Genomic DNA, 19,373 nt, shown 5'->3' with positions numbered 1-19,373 from the left:
CTACATGTAGGCAGTAGGAGCTCAGTTACAGTCACTGACGCCCTTCCTGGACACTGTCCCAGCATCCACACAGTGAGGAAAAGCTACGTGAATGAAGTGACACAATAGCGTTCCTTTCTACAGGTGACGACTACTATTTTTAACATAAACATTGACTCATTCATTTTCTACTGGCTTTACATGCCAGCTGGATGGACTTTGGAAACATCATTAAGTATTGGCTTGTAGGACATGGATGACTAGACTCCATCTTCAGTCAACTCCTCTGACTAGGTCATACTTTCTCCAGAACATTCCTTCCAAATGGTAGTGGTAACAGAAAAGGAATGCTCAGGACACATCTTAGGTCCTTAACCTAAGATTGAGCTACCTGAGATGGGGCCCCTTGTGCTCGGATGGGTCATCCATGCGGTGGATGGAATGAAAACTTGTTAGAAAAACAGATCTGCTCTTTCTTTCAAAGATGTTAGCATCAGATATGTGTTTTGTCTACCTGTGATGATTAATAAGAGAACAAGACCTTCTGAGACTGGCTAGATGGCTGGGCCACTGCGACAAGAGATGCAGCGTGTGCTTAGCTGGGCCTTTGGATGTTTATATATCCTGAGTATTTATGCCCCCCACAAACTCATATGTTGAACTCTAGTCTATCACAGAGGTGTCTGGATGAGCAGAGCCCTTGTGGACAGGATCAGTGCCTTTTGAGAGTTCTAAGGGATCTTCTTTGACCCTTCTGCCACGTGAGGACACAGAGAGTGCTATTTTTGTACTGGGAAATAATCCTCACTAGACACCGAATCTTTTGCGACCTTGACCTTGAACTTCTTTGTTTCCAGAAACGTGAGAAGTCAATTTCTATTACTTTACAGGCAGAAACAGACTAAGACAGATCCCTGGGGACAGACCGCACAGCCAAGGGCATCTTCACCAGGGGTTGCTTTTCCATCCCATCGTGAGGTAGAATTACTAGTCTCCAAAGCAAGTGGCCACCTGACATGCCCTTAACTTACTGTAGAGACCAACCACAGCCAGCAGAGAGGAAAGACATGGGAGCTAAGCCTCCGAGAAAGAGACACTCGCTGACTGGCAGAGAACAATTTTAAACAGGATCTTAGAAACCTAAACCTTCCTCATCTTCTGTTTCAAATCATCTCTGCATCCAGAGCCCCAGCAGGAGATGAGATATACTTCTGGGAAAAGTGAGGCTCTTGACTATCTACAGAATGAATGTCCACAAAGGATCACAGAGGTGAGTCCTTCAGGAACCCAGATCGCTCAAGGGACAGACCAAGTTATGTAGCACCATTTCTAGCTCCTGACACTTCTGCTGGTCTCAAGTCACTGGACTCGTTTGTCCCTACACACACCTTTCCACGTGTCAACTGGAAGGCTAGGGAATTTCTAAATATGCTGCATGGGTGTGGCCTTGGTCCCAAAGAGGATCATTTCATCCCGACTTATGCCTTGCTCACTGTTCTTGCCACACAGGTTTCTGAGCTATAGCAATTAATGCTGGGACTGGGCAACAACCATCAAATACAACAACCAAAGTGTGTACTTGGCAGATAGAAGACAGTTCACTCAGTAGCTAACTAATCATCCTGTCTTGTATTCTATTTATGTCTTCTTACCGTGGAGGAATGGTCAGGGCTATGGAGGGGTCCTAACCCAAGCCTGTTAGCAACACTTCTAAGATAACGGAGTGTACCAATCCAGAAGAAATGCCGATGAACTGATGACATTCTGAGAAACTCTACTTCTAGCCAGGAGGATTAGGTTCAAAAGTAAAGACAGGGAAACCTTTAAATTCATAGCACAAAAGTCAAATGACAGAGAAAATGGTTCATATTTATAATTACATAAACATAGCTTCTGCATACCAAACAGAAGTAAGGCCACATACAAGCCAAAAGACATAGATAAAACAAACGGCTTGGGTTTCTTTGTGTGTGTGTGTGTGTGTGTGTGTGTGTATGTGTGTGTGTACTTTTAAAAGATTTGCTTGACAATCTCCATATATGTGCACAAGGAACCCTGATTATAATCCCCTCTCACCACCTGAGTTTTGAATCTTGTTAGTAGTCACCACCACTTTACGAATATATATTTGCTTGTGTGCCTGTGTGTGTGTGTGTGTGTGTGTGTGTGTGTGTGTGTGCGCACATATGTGCTTTTGCATTGTTGGGTGCATCAGAGCCTTTTGCTTCAAATGAATATTAAACACTTGCAATACATTTTGCATATGGCTTACATGGGTGGCTGGGGGATTGAGCCTGGGCTGGTAGACTTTTCAAACAAGACCTTTAACTGCAGAGCCATATTTCCAGCTACCTTGATGAGTTTTGAGTCTCCCTAGTAGGCACTGCCATCTGGAAAAAGAAGCTTCTCTAACCAAAAGTGAGAGTAACGGTAATATGTGGGAATAAGCAAAAATATTCAGAGGGTAATTTGGTAAAGCAATTGTTTTTGAATAGTCAGAATAAAGAAACTAATCTTATATAAAACAGACAGAAAAATAAACAATAACAATGTATATTATTTTTAAGAAATATTATTTATGTATTATAGAGATAGAGAAAGGGCACACCCAGGCCTCTAGCCACTGCAATCAAACTCCAGACACACGTATCACCTGGTGCATCTGGCTTCACATGGGTACTGAGTGATTGAGCCTGGGCCCTTTGGCTTTACTGGCAAGCACCTTAACTGTCTAAGCCATCTCTCCAGCACATATGGAAAAGAGTGTATGTTGTCCACCTTTCTGAATGGTTTTAAATTGGGGTGGCATAAAAGTCTATTATAATAAAGATTAGAATGACAGTCGCACAAGGAGACCATGGCTTATCTGGAAAATTAATCCAATTTAACGCTACAGAAAATACTTGCTCTCCCCATGCACAGGTTGATGACCAGGGAACACAGCGGGTATGCTTTGGGATGAGAGAATGAGTATATACATGTATAGTGTATAAAAATAGAAGCAGCCCAGGAATCACTTCTGTGGCAATCAGCTCAGTTCACCAAGGACTTCATGAAGAAGCACAGCTTTATGAATTCCTGCCTCTGCTTTCAGCATCAGGACAAGCAGAGGAAGCCTCGTGTGCCCAGCAGTGGAGGGTGCCGTAAGCCCCACAGACCAGTGGCCTACAGTCAGGGCGCCGTCGAAGCTTTCCAGCATTTGCGCTGTGAATGTCTACATAGCTCTACCTGTCTTTGAGTCAGTCGGACCCAGTGTGGTTGGCTGCTCTACTAAAAAAGCCTCTGACTAAAGTCGTCACTTACTCTCATTTTATGGTTTTCCCTTGCCAAACCCAGACTGCATAAAGTGGATGATTCAAAACACTAATTCTAAAATTTGCTTTTTTTTAAAAAATAAACTATTATAGAGACTATATACAGATTTACTTCTATGATCAGGTTTTCTGTCTTAAAACTGTGAAATACATACCTAGCAAACCTGACCAACAGAAAGCAGGAAAACGGAGTTGTCAAATGAATTACATAGGTAGCTTTCTCCATCACTGCCCCTGGGATCATACTTGCAGCTGTGAGTCCCACATTCACATCTTCAGCACGGAGTCCTGCTGGGAATCTTAGGTCTCTCTCCATTTACATCCAGAGCCACTCACCACAGGAGATTCTATCAGAGCCTCACCTGGCATGTATAAAAGTAAAACCATAGTTTTCATTCCTAACTTCCCCCAGTGACCACAAACCACCTGTTCTTTCCTCTGTCTTCTGTGTTTTCGCTTTCATTCTCTATTGTTCTCTCCCTTGTATTATACCCACACCGCCACTTTCCTAGTTCAAACATTTTGTCAAGGACAGAATAATCCATCTTTTTTTTTCTTTTTGAAAGGTTTTGTTGGTGTTTTTAAAAATTATTATTATTTATTTGAGAGAGAGAGAAAGAGAGAGAGAAAAAGGGTGCAACATGGCCTCCAGCCACTGTAAACAAACTCCACCTTGTACATCTGGCTTACATGGGTCCTTGGAAATGGAACCTGGGTCCTTTGGCTTTGCAGGCAAGTCCCTTAACTGCTAAGCCATTTCTCCGCACTCAAACTTTTACTTTATTATCGTTTTCTTTTAATTATTTTTTGAGGCAAGCCCAATAGACTGGCCTGCCTTTTTATGTGTGTGTGTGTGTGTGTGTGTGTGTGTGTGTGTGTGAGAGAGAGAGAGAGAGAGAGAGAGAGATGGGGGGGGAGAAGTGGGCTGTCAGGACACCCAGGCACTGCAATCAAACTCCAGGCGTATGCACCCCCTTGTGTGAATGTACAACCTTGTGTGACTGTACAACCTTGTGTGAATGTACAACCTTGTGTGAATGTACAACCTTGTGCGCTTGTGTCACTGTGTGTCTGCCTTATGTGGGACCTGGGGAGTTGATCCTGAGTCCTTAGTCTTTCCAGGCAAACTTCTTAACCACTAAGCCAACTCTCCAGCCCTATCATTTTCTTTTTAAAAAAGTATTTTTATTTATTTATTTCTATTTCTTTATTTGAGGGAGAGAGAAAGAGGGACATATATATATATATATATATATATATATATATATATATATATATATATATATATATAGAGAGAGAGAGAGAGAGAGAGAGAGAGAGAGAGAGAGAGAGACAGAGACAGAGAGAGAGAAAGGGCATGCAAATGGACTCCAGACATGTGTCACCTTGTGCATCCAGCTTACGGAGGTCCTGGGGAATTGAACCTGGGTCCTTTGGCTTTGCAAAGTGCCTTAACTGTTAAGCCATCTTTCTAACCCTCTATTATCATTTTCTACCTTAATGACATTACCATTATCTTCCTGATTACCAGACCAAATGATCCTGGGAGGCAAGATAAGTATGTTAGCCATTCATATATTCTTATGTGAGTCAGTGTAAAAAGTAATAAACATTTGTTGAAATGAATTAAGGTGCATTTTCATTTTATCATAAAAGAATCACTTAATTGGCATTTATTACCTGCCTGGCATTGGTGAAGTAATGAACTCATCTGATGGGATGATAAAACAAAATGCTGACCATGCTCTTGATTAGATGGACAGAGAATTACAAGGCAGAAGTTGTCACATGGTGCCTAGCGAATAGGTGCTGAGCGTAGCATTTCCTCCGGGTCTGTTTTCAGGGTAAAAAGGTCATTTCCTCAAGGTAAATTTATTACATGAACTCCCGAGGAGGATGGAGGAGAAAGTTCTAGAATTAGAACTGGGTCAACCTGTTGCTTTTGTGTCCTTTGAAGTTATAGTGAACCATTTCTCTAGAATCTGTCAACAAGGGGTAAGAAGCTGCTCCCATTGGTCAGATATGTCACCAAGAAGAAAGAGGTCTTCAAAATTCCCCTAAGTCCCACGTGATTCCTTGATAGCGCAAAGAGGTTCTAGCAACAAGAAATTAAAGGTTGGGCTTAGGTTTGGAGACCTGGCCATCTGGAATATACGTACTTCCACAGTTTGAGAGCCACAGACAGAGGGCTGTGTCATAAAAGAGTCTCAGGAGAAAAGCACCCAGCGACCATGAACCCTTCTGTCCCACTGTCTATAAGGACAAGTGATAGCCAGTGATGCTGACGTGCAGGCAGAGTGGATGGATGGAGGGGCAGGAAGGAGAAAACAAGGCATTCACAATTCCCCTCTTCCTTTGAGGCTGGAATAAGAGAGAATGCATGTACGGGGGTGAATCCATGGTTTGGCTTGTCTCAGGACTACACATCAAAACGATTATACTGCATTTGTGCTTTGTGACCTACAGTAAATCCATCTGTCACCTTACACTAATCAAAGACCCATGGGGCCAAATAACATTTTCACTCAGGGATTAAGCAATCAAAGGGATGGGATCAAAGGAGTGCCGGAGAGGAAAGTGGAGCTGCCTTTTATGGAAGCTGCACATCCATCTTCTCACACCACCTTCACAAAAGCAGATAGGGAGCAGCCGTGACCCTTCTGCAGACAAACAAATAAGGCTTAAATATGTTAAAACTGGTCCTCTAACTGCCTGCTTGGCGACAGAAGACCTCAGGATGTCCGTGGTGAAATATGGCACCATGCACATGTGATAACTGAACTAGAAGGTTCTTTGTTCCTTCTCAAATGACTCCAACTCCACCAAGATGGGGAGCAAGAACCCAGATACATTTCACATTGAGGCAATTGCTGCATGTTGTAAAAACTATGGGCGATATAAAAGGAGTGAAGAAGGTGGAAGGATGTTTCTAAGCGAAAGTTTTAAAGTCATATGTTTTCCTAGTATGTGTGACCTACCTTAGATACTTGTGGGGCAAGTTCACAAATACACTCTCATTTGATTCTCCCTAAAAACTACACATGGGCTGAAGAGATCCCTTAGCACTTAAACAGGTGTTGAAGCCTAAGGACCCAGGATCAATTCTCCAGTACCCACCTAAGCTGGATGCAAAAAATGGTGCACGCATCTGGCGTTCGTTTACAGTGGCTAGAGGCCCTGGTGTACCAACTCTCTCTCTCTTTCTATGTAACTGCCTGCCCCGCCCTCTCTCAAAATAAAATAAAAGTTAAAAAAGACAAGTAAAAATAATTAAAAGTCCATATGGCAGACATTATTCATCCTCTTTCGTATTACAAAGGAACTCTCAGAAGCAGAGGGACAAATATCAGAATCTACATGTTCCTCAGGATAGAACTCAGACCCTGGATGCTCCCAAACAGAAATAGGATGCCAGACATCCTAAAGAACAGAAATCAGACCAAAATCTTTGGCGTTCTCCTGGCTCTACTTCCCAGTGCTATCAGTGCTCTGGGATTCCAGGCACACATGTCACTGTGTGTCTAGCTTTGCATGGGTGTTGGGGATAGAATTTGTATGAACATAATCATGGAGTAAGCATTTTTAATGACTGAGAAATCTTCTCATCCCCAAACCCTCTTTTTTAAACCTAGTATCTATCCCACTGTGGGTTCAGAGCACAGGGTAAAGATGTCACCATGTTGTGATTAAGTAGCCATATTTATTACACTGCATGCTTCAAGTTTATGAGGAGATTCAGTGGGAATTCATCCACATTGTTTGTTCTCTGCTTTTCTATCATTATTTCCTAGCAAGTGCCTGTGCATTTATATCAGTCAGAGTTTTGCAAACTTTTAAAATATAATCCACACTAACTGAACTTCCAAAGAATCGCCAGAGTCCAAAGTTACTTGAAGAATGCCTTTATAAAGCCCCAAGAGCCTGGATATAAAAATGGAGCTTTGTGTAGGATGAGTGACTGTTATTTATTTCTTTTTTTCAAAGAAACTTATTTTTCTTAACACAACATTAACTTTCCTACATTAAATGCTGTGATAATAGTCATCGGCTTGATACGAAAAGCACAGGATTGAGATCAAAATTCTAAAAAAAATGGATTGAGACATCAGATTCTTAAAGAAAAAGAAATTTCCAGGAATCTAGCAAACCAGTCACACTTGCGTGGTACAGTTGCCCCAGGTCCAACTCAGTGATAAGTCAAAACATCAGCAGTATCCACCCCAATGGTGTCAATTTCAAGGGTAAATTGAACTTAAGACATGTCAAAGGAGTTTCAGAAGCAATTCAGCCACATCAGGGGAATCATCTCCCCAAAATTCAAGTAGTTCTTTCCTAAAATATTAAATCACTGAGTTTTGGGAGTCTCAGTTTTTTTCTTAGGTATAATCTGGTAGGAAATTATACTTGCTGTACCTGTACAGTGTTCGTGTCTGGACACACATGCGTGACCCGGACCTAGCCGAGAGGAAAGAATAGCCTCTGAATAGTCCAGAGCCAGAGGTATCTAATAGTGAAAAGCCACAGAAGACAAATGGAAAAGGAAAACAGAGCCAAAAATGCCAAAGCAAGAAGAAAGAGCCAATGGAACTATCTAGATGGAAGGGAAAGATATGTGGTAACTGAAGATAATGGAAGAAATGAGATTTTGAATTAGCAAAATGCTAAAAGTGGACACTGTTGGAAGAATAGGGAAAACTTGAATTTGGACTGCATGTTTTAACTTTTTATTTCTAAGAGGATGATAGCGGGGAGAAATGGGCATGCTAACGCCTCTAGCTACTGCGAATTAACTCCAGATTCATGCCCCATTTTGTGCATCTGGATTTTACTTGAGTACTGGGGAAATCAAACTCAGGTAGTCAGACTTTACAGGCAAGTGTCTTAACCTCTGAGCCATCTCTCCAGCCCCAGACTGCATTTTAGATGCCATTACAACAAATTCCAATTTCTTAGGCTTTATGATGATAGGAGAAGGATTGAGATGGTCCTTACTCTTAGGAGATGCCTACTGAAGTACTGGCTAAGTTGTCATAACAACTGACTGTTCAGCAAACCAAGGTAGGCTCAGCTATATGCAGAGAGACACAAGCAGCCAAAGAGTAACAATTGGTAAAGGAATGTGTTAGATGCCCAGGATTCATTTTAACTCTTTTTTTTTTTTTTGGTTTTTCAAGGTAGGGTCTCACTCTAGCCCAGGCTGACCTGGAATTCACTATGGAGTCTCAGGGTGGCCTCGAACTCATGGCAATCCTCCTACCTCTGCCTCCCGAGTGCTGGGATTAAAGGCGTGAGCCACCATGCCCGGCCTTAACTCATTTTTTAAAACTTGTATGGAAGTTTAAATAATTTTCAAATTTTATGGATGAGAGATATGAGGGTCCAGGAGAGATGGATTAGCAGTTAAGGTGCTTGCCTGCAAATATCAAGGACCCAGGTTCGATTCCCCAGTACCCATTTAAGCACATGCACAAAGGGGTACATACATCTGGAGTTGGTTTGCAGCGGCTAGAGGCCCTGGCACACCCATTCTCACTCTGTTCATCTCCTCTTTATCTCTCTCTCTGTTTGAAAATGAATAAATAAATAAATAATTTAAAAACAGAGAGAGATGAGGGCTTATAAAAAAAGAAGCTAGGGCTGGAAAGATACCTTAGTGGTTAAGGTGCTTGCCTGTGAAGCCTGAGGGCCCATGCTTGACCTTGACGTAAGACGGTCATACAAAGGTGATGCAAGCACAAAGTCACACATGCACACTAGGCCGTGCAAGCTTCTGGAGTCCGATTTCAGTGGCTGAGGACCTGGCAGGCCAATGCTCTCTCTAAAACAAAAACCTAAAGAGGAGAAGAAACCCTCTGTTCCTGGAGCCAGGGAGTCTCCAGAATCCTGGTCAGCGTTAGACACTATCTTTTCGCAGTCAACCAATGAGAGACCCAGAGAACAGTGAATAGGGATTCTCCATGACAGCAAGTCATACACTCCAGAGCCAACACATTGCTATACGACATGTGTACAGGGTGAACACAGTTTTTTGAGGTAGGGTCTCACTCTAGCCCAGGCTGACTTGGAATTCACTATGTAGTCTCAGGCTGGCCTCGAACTCATGGCAATCATCCTATCTCTGCCTTCCAAGTGCTGGGATTAGAGGGATGTGCCACCATACCCGGTGGGTGGACATACTTTTAACTCGTGAACATGGGGGTCATGGGATGGCCACTTACTACGTGTGTAACCTCTTCTTCTCCAATTTTATCACTTAAAATTGGGGTGGGGGAGGACTGTATTTATTACTTTTCTGTTTCTGGAAAACATACCTGACTAGGTTACAAAAGGAAAGGGGGTTGATTCAGATTACCATCCCAGAGGAGAGAGCCCACTGTGGCAGGGAAGACATGGCAGGCCTGAGCAGAAAGCCTGCCTCACATGTTCACATCAGCAGGAAGGAAGGAGAGAAAACGAAGAGGACACAGGGCTAACGTGACATCTCAAAGTGCACCCTCAGGGACACGCTTCCTTTAGCAAGGCTTCACTTCCCAAAGGTCCTAAGCTTTCCAAATAGCACCACAGCTGTGGACAAATTGTCCAAATACATGAACATTCACACCAAACATTGTTCTTCTTGCCCCCACAGCCTCCATGGCCATCTCATGGTGCAAAATACCTTCAGTACAACTTTAGAAATGTCCCCACAAGCTGAGCATGGTGGCCCACACCTTTAATCGCAGCACTCGGGAGAGGTAGGAGGATCACTGTGAGTGTAAGGCCACCCTGAGACTGCATAGTGAATTGCAGGTCAGCCTGGGCTACAGCGAGACCCGACCTTGAAAAACAAACAAGCAAACAAAAAAACCAAAGCAAACAAAAAACAAAACAAAAATACCCCAAAAAACAAAACAACAACAGAAACATCCCCACGGTTTTTTTGTTTGTTTGACATAGGGATTCACTCTAGTCCAGGCTGACTTGGAATTCACTATGTAGTCTCAGGGTGGCCTCAAACTAATGACAATTCTCTTACCTCTGCCTCCTGAGGGCTGAGATTAAAGGTATGTGCCACCATACCTGGATCCCCACAGTTTTATTGCTCATAATACTGTTCAAAAGTCCAAAGTTTTAACGTCTTATCTGAGACTCAAAGCAATCTTTTAACTCTAAGACTTATAAAAATCAAAGCACAAGTTCTACATTTCCAACATATAATTGCACAAAATAAACATTTCTATTCTGTCTTTCTTCTGTCCATCTCTCTCTGCTTGCATATAAATAAGTAAATTTAAAAAGCATTTGCATTATTACAATTTTGAGTGTCCAATGGGTTGGGTCTATCCCTTGGAGCAACTTTTCCATTATCCCAGTGCAAACCAGTAGATTTTCCTTTAATAATGGTAATCTCCTTAATAATTACAACTGAAGTAGTCTCTGGGCTTGGGGTTTTAATCATGCTCTTTTTACTTTCCTTGCCAAACTTCATATTTTTCATACCTTTCTGCTCTGAATTTTGTTCTTTTCTCATAGATCTGAGTATCAGCAGCTAAGAGAGGCCACACCTCAGAGTCAATTTTGTTCTCCATGAAATTCCTCCACCAACAACATTAGTCCATTACTTTAAAATCCAACCTTGCTCAAGTTTTCAAGATACAGGCAGAATACAACTTTTTTTTTTTTGGATATGATATAAACTACCTCTAGTCCAGTTCCTAATGGAGTCTCTTTTCCCCTCTGAACCACATGAGTTTAGCCTTCACAGTCCACAATTCTTTCAGCTTTCTGGTCTTCCAAAATCCTAGCAGAATGGTCCATTAAGCACCACTTACAGCACTACAAGCCTTCTTTAGTCCAAACGTCTAAATTTTCTAATCTCTCTTGCAAACCAGCTACTAACGATGAAGAACCACATAGTCAGGATTACCACAGTAGTGGCTCCACATCTCAGCACCAATTTGTGGTATCATTTACTTCCCATTGCAGGGACAAAATACATGACTGGAAACAGCTTATGGGAGGGAAGGGATTAATTCAGCTTGCAGCCCATGATGGCAGAGAAAGCATGATAGGACTGAACAGGAAGCCTGCCTCACCTCATCACATTAGCAGAGAGGAAGCAGGGGGCAGGAACAGGGTGCAGGGCCAACTGCAGCACCTCTTGCCCCACCTCCAGTGACATACATCTTCCAGAAAGGCTCCACCTACTAACGGTGCTACAACCTTCCTGAATGTCATCATCAGCCGGGGACAAAGTGTTCAAACACAGGGTTCCATGGGGGACATTTTATATTCAAATCACAACATGGTGGTTCCCATCCCACAGAATATGGTGGAGATTCACTAAGATTACACATGTCAAGTACACAGAGCATCTTCAGTCACGTGATGAGTTGTCAGGAAGAGAATTGTCACACTCACTAATGTTAGAGTAGGTAGCTGGCCGACGTGAGCAAGAGGGAGGAGGGTGGTAGGTACAACCGCCCTTTTTGCAGTTAGGTACATCCTGGACAAGTAGGCAGGAATTAGATGTGATGTAACCAAGGAAACTGCATATGAATCTTGGAAGCTGTGTCTCATGATGGCTAAAACCTCTTTGCAGCATAATATCTTTAAAGCTGCATTTAAGTTCTTCCTAACATTATCAGAAATTATGATGCCAGGGCACTTTACCAATGACCATGCATGATCACCAACAGTGATCATAAATGGACCACAGGGGCATCTTGACCCTGGGACATGTGCAGTAGAGTTGGATGAAAGCAAGCTGGTACCTGTCTGGGGGGGGTGGCTAAAAATACCATCACAAAAGAAAATGGGTCAGCCCCTCCCCCAAGTCCCCTTTTAAAATCCACAACACAGAACCCAAGGTGCTGCTCACCCAACAAGGATTTGAATGATATCCATTCAAAGATGTAGCAACAGCAGAATGATGGAGCGGTAGAGACAGGGTCACATGCATGGAAAGGATGACTCTGAAGACAGCTGATACAACGTGGGCATCTCCTGTGTACAAATCGCTGCACCAAGCTTTTAGAGATGGAAGCTAGGGCTGGAAAGATGGCTTAGCAGTTAAGCACTTGCCTGTGAAGCCTAAGGACCCTGGTTCGAGACTCGATTCCCCAGGACCCACGTTAGCCAGATGCACAAGGGGGCGCATGTGTCTGGAGTTCGTTTGCAGTGGCTGGAGACCCTGGCACACCCATTCTTTCTCTCTTTCCATCTGCCTCTTTCTCTCTTTGTCTGTCAGTCTCAAATAAATAAAATAAACAAAACAAATTTAAAGATGGAAGCTAATCTTGCCCCAGGATGGCTCATGCCCAGAGTAGCCCCATATCTGGCTTACAAGATTGAGATGATGAGTGTGGGGACCTTTGAGCTGGTGATATTAAGGTGAGATGTTGAATTGTGCCCTGATGTTGTGAATGAGTTGACACTTTTGGGTTTGTTGGGATATAATGAAGATATTTTACATGAATGTTTGAAGGATCAAAGTCACAGGAATTCTTACTATGCATGTGTCACTAGGAGATCAAGGCATTTTTAAGGCATATATTTTTTTGTTTTGTTTTGTTTTTCAAGTTAGGGTCTCACTCTAGCTCAGGCTGTCCTGGAATTCACTGTGGAGTCTCAGGGTGGCCTCGAACTCATGGCAATCCTCCTACCTCTGCCTCCTGAGTGCTGGGATTAAAGGCGTGCGCCACCACACCCAGCTAAATCATATAATTTTTAAAAAGCATCTTTATATTTATTTATTTATTTGAGGAAGAGAAGGAGAAAGCCATTTCTCCAGCCCTAAGTCATATAATTTTTGAGAAAAGTGGTTTTTTTTTTTTTTGACACAGAGTTTCATTATGTAGCCCAGGTTGCCAATGAACTTGCAAACTTGCAATCCTCCAACCTCAATCTCATGAGGGCTGGCATTCAAGTGTATGCCATCCTACCTGAATAGCAAATAGATTTTTGCCCTCTGAGCCCATAATTTCAGATTTCTGCCTCTGGAAGTATAAGAGGATAGATGTTCTGTTTTGATACAAAGTTTGTTGTAGTTTATTGTATCAGTAATAAAAGCTAAAACAATCTGGGTGTGGTGACACACATCTTTAATCCCAGCTCTCATAAGGCAGAGGTAGGAGTATCACCATGAGTTGGAGGCCAACCTGAGAATACGTAGAGAATTCCAGGTCAGCCTGGGTTTGAGCGAGACCCTACCTCAAACAAAACAAAACAAAACAAAACAAAACAAAACAAAACAAAACAAAACTAATGCAGCTATCAGGGAATATGGAACTTGAAGCCACTTGAAGCCACTTCCCTCCACAAGGATTAAGAGCCTTTGGTATAACTAAGTACATGGCTTAGTCTAAAATTTCTTGGAAGCCAAAGAAAGAAATAAAAAAAAAATGTCAAGTTGGAATTTTTTTATTTTGTACAGTCAAAGAGAAAAAATTTCCGATTTCAGAATCTGTACAAGATTCTGAGCAAAGACTACTGACAGATAGGTTTGTAAAATCTCTCTAACAATCGAGACTGTTTTTGACTTTAAGCATAACATGAAACCACCGATCTGTGGAAGGCTTCTTGCACCCTGGAAAGCTCTGTTACTATCTAAGGGTGATGGCTATTAGAGACCAGGGTGAATCCAGCATGGGACGGAAACTGAGACAGAGCAGAATAGTCCATTGAAGTGAACGGGTTCAGGGTGGATTTCACCAAGATGACTTCACATTTGCCCGAGATCAGTGGTGGTGAAAAACGTACTGAAAAACTAGTCCATGTAGAAGCTGTTGGGTGAAATGACACACAGGACCACCTACTTGTGGACAGCACCCTTGAGTTGGGCTGATCTGTCAGACGAGAAGGATGCTGCTTCTGGCCAGGGACTCAGACAGACCTCAGTGTGGCCCTTATGACCTCTTGAATGTCAGCAGAGATGGATTTCTGGGAACTATTAAGTTAGAAGTTCATAAGCAGTACCGCATGCAGACAGAATTAATGTTTCAATTAAGGCTAATAAAAATCCATTCAGTCCAGGCACACCACCTTTATAATTGCCAGTTTAGCACAAGGGATGAGTTTGTTTGTTTTCCTTTCTCAAGTTCCTAAATGCCCATGACGTGTTAGCCCCACTGAATGGCTACATTATGTCTACTTATGCGTTATATCTGGAAGAGTCTCTAGCTAACATAGCGGGTGAAGGCTTTAAATTGGAAGCTATGGACCCACATGTGCCCAGCCTGTGTAGAATCTGTGTCCACTGCAAAGAAAGTCAACCGCAGAGCTGGCCTGTCTCATGGGGAAGCATCCGGAGGAGAGTGACACCCTCCAGCGTTTGGCCACTGTGCATCCTGGTTGAAGTGGAATCTGATAGGACCAGAACCTCATTCCTTTGGCTTTCTGGTTATAACAGATAAGATCAAGAGGTCAGGTTCCTGCTTATTTTATTAAACATTTTTTATTAAGGGGCTGAAGAAATGGCTTAGCAGTTAAGGCACTTGCCTGTGAAACCTAAGGACCCAGGTTCTCATATAAGCTCGATGCACAAAGTGGCACATGCTTCTGGAGTTCATTTGCAGTGGCTGACCTGGCACATCCATTCTCTCTCCCTCTCTTTCTCTCTCTCTCTCCCTCTCTGTCAAATAAATAAAAAATACAAAATTAAAAAATTTATATTAAGAAGGCTGTTTATTTATAGCTCCTATAACATTTTTTTTTGGCAATAGTTCACTATTTTTTTTTTCAAGAAGATTCATTGGAGGAAAATGACAACCCTGTGGGATTTCTATGAAAAACATAACCATGCAAAGATATAGGTTAGTTTTTTTGTTTAAAACACTGTGGAAACAAACAAAAAGAAACTAAATACTTATGTCTAGAATTAATCTAAATGTTCATCACAATGAAATTGCTTAAGAAAATATGGTGCAGACGTAAAAAGAATGAACTGATCTGCAGATTGAGAGTATTTTAGATTTCAAATATACATATGAATTGGAAACATCTGCATGAATGGCCCCATCTGCATAAAACAGAAGGATGCGCACACATACACCTGCACACAACCACACACCCACACAGCACACACACATGCATGTAGTTACATGTATGCAAACTAACACACACACTGGCAATAGCTTTAATGGAAAATTAAAGAACAATAGAGATGATAGCAGACCTACCCTCCAGGGGACAGCTCTGGAGACTGACTATACTGAGGAGAATTTTTATTTTTATCTTATATCATTTTCTACTGATGTAAATTTTTTGCCATGAGCATGACCAGAAAATAGGCAATAAATAACACACTTGGCCACTTGGCATTGACTAATAACCTGATCTCTGTTAGGAGCTACAGGGGACACAAAGCTCTGTGAGTCATAGTTCTTGTCTTACAGTGAGCTACCCTGGACAGCTGAAACATTCTGAATTTTAGTAAAGTGTACAGGAGTTCAGCAGGCTGAAGCTAGCCAGACCTAGCTTCACCCCTCAGTCCCGTGTAGCCTGGGAGCTCAGGCAAGCCAATGAACTATGTACATCTCAACTTCTTATCTGTAAATGAGAATAATACCTTCTCAGGCTGCAGAGATGGCTTAGTAGTTAAGGTACTTGCCTGAAGAGCCAAAGGACCCAGGTTCAATTCCCTAGGACCTATGTAAGTCATACATACAAGGTGGCACGTGCATTTGGAGTTTGTTTGCAGTGGCTAGAGGCCCTAGCACACCCATTCTCTCTCTCTCTTTCTCAAATAAATAAGTACATTTAAAAAAAGATTAAAACTTTCGCATGTCCTCCAGGCACTGGTAGACCCATATGTTCCTGGCTGAATATGTGTGCAAAGGAATCAGACCAATTTTGGATTTTCATCTTTTAAGAAATATTTGTTTATTTATTTATGATCAGAGGGAGAGGGAGATAAAAAGAATCAATGAGTGTATGGGTATGCCAGGACCTCTGGCCTTCTGCAAATGAAATTCAGACACATGTGCCAACTTTGTGCATCTCGCTTCACATGGGTACTAGGTAATCAAACCTGGGCCAGCAAGCTTTGCAAAAAAAAAAATAAATAAAAAAAACAAAGTGCCTTTAACCAATAAACCATCTTCCTAGCCCCAGTTTTCGATTTCTAAAGTTTCTATGCAAAACTAAGTTTCTGAGAGTTCTACCAAGTGCATATCCTGAAGCCACATGCCTGTCTTTTTAAAATATTTTATGGTTTATTTGTAAGCAGAGATGGAAGCTAGGTAATTATTTTTTGTTTGTTTGTTAGATTTTTAAATATTTTTTTCAATTATTTATTTATTTGAGAGCAACAGACACAGAGAGAAAGACAGATAGAGGGAGAGAGAGAGAATGGGCACGCCAGGGCCTCCAGCCTCTGCAAACGAATTCCAGATGCGTGCGCCCCCTTGTGCATCTGGCTAATGTGGGACCTGGGGAACTGAGCCTCGAACTGGGGTCCTTAGGCTTCACAGGCAAGCGCTTAACCGCTAAGCCATCTCTCCAGCCCTGTTTGTTTGTTTGTTTGTTTGTTTGTTTGTTTGTTTGTTTTTTAGAGGTAGGGTCTCACGCTAGCTTAGGCTGACCTGGAATTCACTATGGAGACTCGGGGTGGCCTCAAACTCACGGCGCTCCTCCTACCTCTGTCTCCCAAGTGCTGGGCTTAAAGGCTTGCGCCACCATGCTCGGCTGGTAATTCTTTTTTTTTCTGTAAGCAAACTCCAGAAGCATGAGCCATTTTGTGCATCAGACTTTACATGGGTACTGGGGTATGGAACTCAGGCCAACAGGCTCTGCTGTAAGCAAGAGTCTTTAACTGCTGAGCCTTCTTCCCAGCCCCCTACATCTCTGCCTGCACTATTAGCCTGTTAAAGTTTATGAGAGTGCATCAGAGAGCTAATAACCAGATTTTCCCAACTACACATATCCCCAGATGAAGAACTCCTTTGCAGCCTTAAGTTCACACTGGAAGGGCATTTGCTAAGTTCAGATCTAATTGAACAGTATTTAATATTCCCTCTCCTAAAACAAGTACTAGTTATGCCTCCCCATTTTACCACTACTGACTGGAGGATTATGAGGTAACTACAGTTCTAGTCCCACGTGATCATTAGCAAGCTGGATGATATTATATGATAAACACCTAACATTAACTAGTGTCTACATAGGCAGAGATAACAAATGAACAACCTCTTTCTGTCACTAAAGCTCATTTTTCATCTAATTAAAGTGATGTCTCTTTATTAAAACTATATATGCCTCTAAGTAAATGAAAATGAATGATTATTATTATGTTTGAATTTTATACATTCCTCATTCTTCACCTTTTGTTATTACTTTCATTTTAATAAAGACCAATTAATAATATAATTCTGAATGACACTAGAAATCTTACACGGTGTTGTTTTGAAAATGAAGCTTTGCAGTAATGGTAGAATATACCTATAATCCCAGTGCTTGGGCAGTACAGGCATGAAGATCAGAATTCAAGATTATTTTGCTTATACATGGAGTTTGAGGCTAGCCTGGACTGCATGAGACCTTATTTCAGCAAAAACAAAACCAGGCTTTGGCCAGACCTATAATCCCATAATTGTGGGAGGCTGAGACAGGAGGATCACAAGTTCAAGAGCAACCTGGGTTACAGTGTTCAAGGACAGCCTGGGTAACTCGGTGAGAGACTTTGTGTCAAAATATAAAGTAAAAAGAGGTTGAAGCTGTACCTCTGAAGTATAGCCAGGCATGCATGAGAACCTAAGTTCAGCCCTCAGCATTATTCATAAATAAAAGAAAATAAATAAATTTAAAAAATGAAAAAAAGGGCTGGAGAGATTGCTTAGTGGTTAAGCGCTTGCCTGTGAAGCCTAAGGACCCCAGTTTGAGGCTCAATTCCCCAGGTGCACAAGGGGGCGCACATGTCTGGAGTTCATTTGCAGTGGCTGGAGGCCCTGGTGTGCCCATTCTCTCTCTCTCCCTCCTACTCTCTGTCACTCTCAAATAAATAAATAAAAATAGCCAAAAACTTTTTCAAAAACTAAAAAAAAGTGTCTTTAGAATTAGACACTGCTAAGTTTGTCATTCAACTAGTAACTGGTAACACTTTGATACTTAACAGTTTTATGATATGCAGGGCATGTTATTTAATATTAGACTTCAGTGTTTTCATCTATAAAATGAATATGATTAGACCCATTTCATAGTTATTCCCCATTCTGTGGTAGCCATGCTCCTTTGCAGCGACCTTAAGTCTCTACCTCTCCAGAGATGGAGTTCACTTTCCCATCCCTTTGAATCACTCTGCTAGGTCTGACACTAGGCCCCTTCAAAGCCTTGGGGTGTTCTCTTTTGCTTTCGAGAGCCTGTCCATACACGTATCAGTGAGGCCCTGCAAGTCTGACGCATGAAGCTGGGTCACGTGATGAAGACGCCAGCTTTTCCAGCTGAGGAATCCCAGCTTTAGCTGTCCCCGCTCCAGACAGATGAGAGACCCTCGTCCTCCCACAGCCCACTGTCCCCTTGGCAGCCGAATAGACTGAGCTCAGAGAGAACACAAAAAGAACCCCAAACTATGCAGATTTGTGAGCAATGTTCTGTGTCTCTATGTTGGAGATACATTAGCTAAAACCAATAGACACGCTTGGCTATCTTAATAATTAAATAAGTTAATATGTTTACTCCTTAGCATAAGAACTAATTGGCATTGTTTAACTTGAATACACTGAAAACTAATGAGCATGCTTCTTTACAAAGTAAAATAGAGACCTCATCCAAAGGTTCTAAGGACAACAGCAATTCCATTTTCATTTGAAACCAAATTCCTTATTCTATTTGTTGACCATCACAGTCAATAATATTCCAGGTTGTTATGGTAACTTTTAAGCAGATAGAGATACTTATGCAATGCTAAGCCAAATCTAAATAACAAGACGCACGCACGTGGTGGCGCACACCTTTAGTCGCACCACTGGGGAGGCAGAGGTAGGAGGATCGCTGTGAGTTTGAGGCCAGCCTGAGGCTACATAGTGAATTCCAGGTCAGCCTGAGCTAGAGTGAGACCCTGCCACGAAAAGCAAAACAAAACAAAACAAAATCTGAATAAAAGAT

At 42.1% G+C, this 19,373-nt stretch overlaps 1 protein-coding gene across 3 annotated transcripts in view; it reads right to left on the bottom strand.

Moving 5' to 3' along the window:
• Positions 1-19,373, bottom strand: part of Lrrc3b (leucine rich repeat containing 3B) — a 96,743-nt gene that overhangs the window by 4,104 nt on the left and 73,266 nt on the right. Inside the window, exon 1 of one of the 3 annotated variants that reach the window (XM_045135985.1) lies at positions 3,449-3,581. The exons of the other annotated variants lie outside the window; for them this stretch is intronic. The gene's annotated coding sequence lies outside the window, so the exon portion shown is untranslated. Of the gene's footprint in view, positions 1-3,448; positions 3,582-19,373 lie in introns of those variants that run through there. 3 annotated transcript variants of the gene reach the window in all.

Source organism: Jaculus jaculus, chromosome 16, assembly GCF_020740685.1.
Source record: "Jaculus jaculus isolate mJacJac1 chromosome 16, mJacJac1.mat.Y.cur, whole genome shotgun sequence".
In the NCBI taxonomy this organism is placed as follows: Eukaryota; Metazoa; Chordata; class Mammalia; order Rodentia; family Dipodidae; genus Jaculus; species Jaculus jaculus.
Note: the sequence above shows the minus strand (reverse complement) of the source record. Positions and strands in the feature narration are given on the sequence as shown.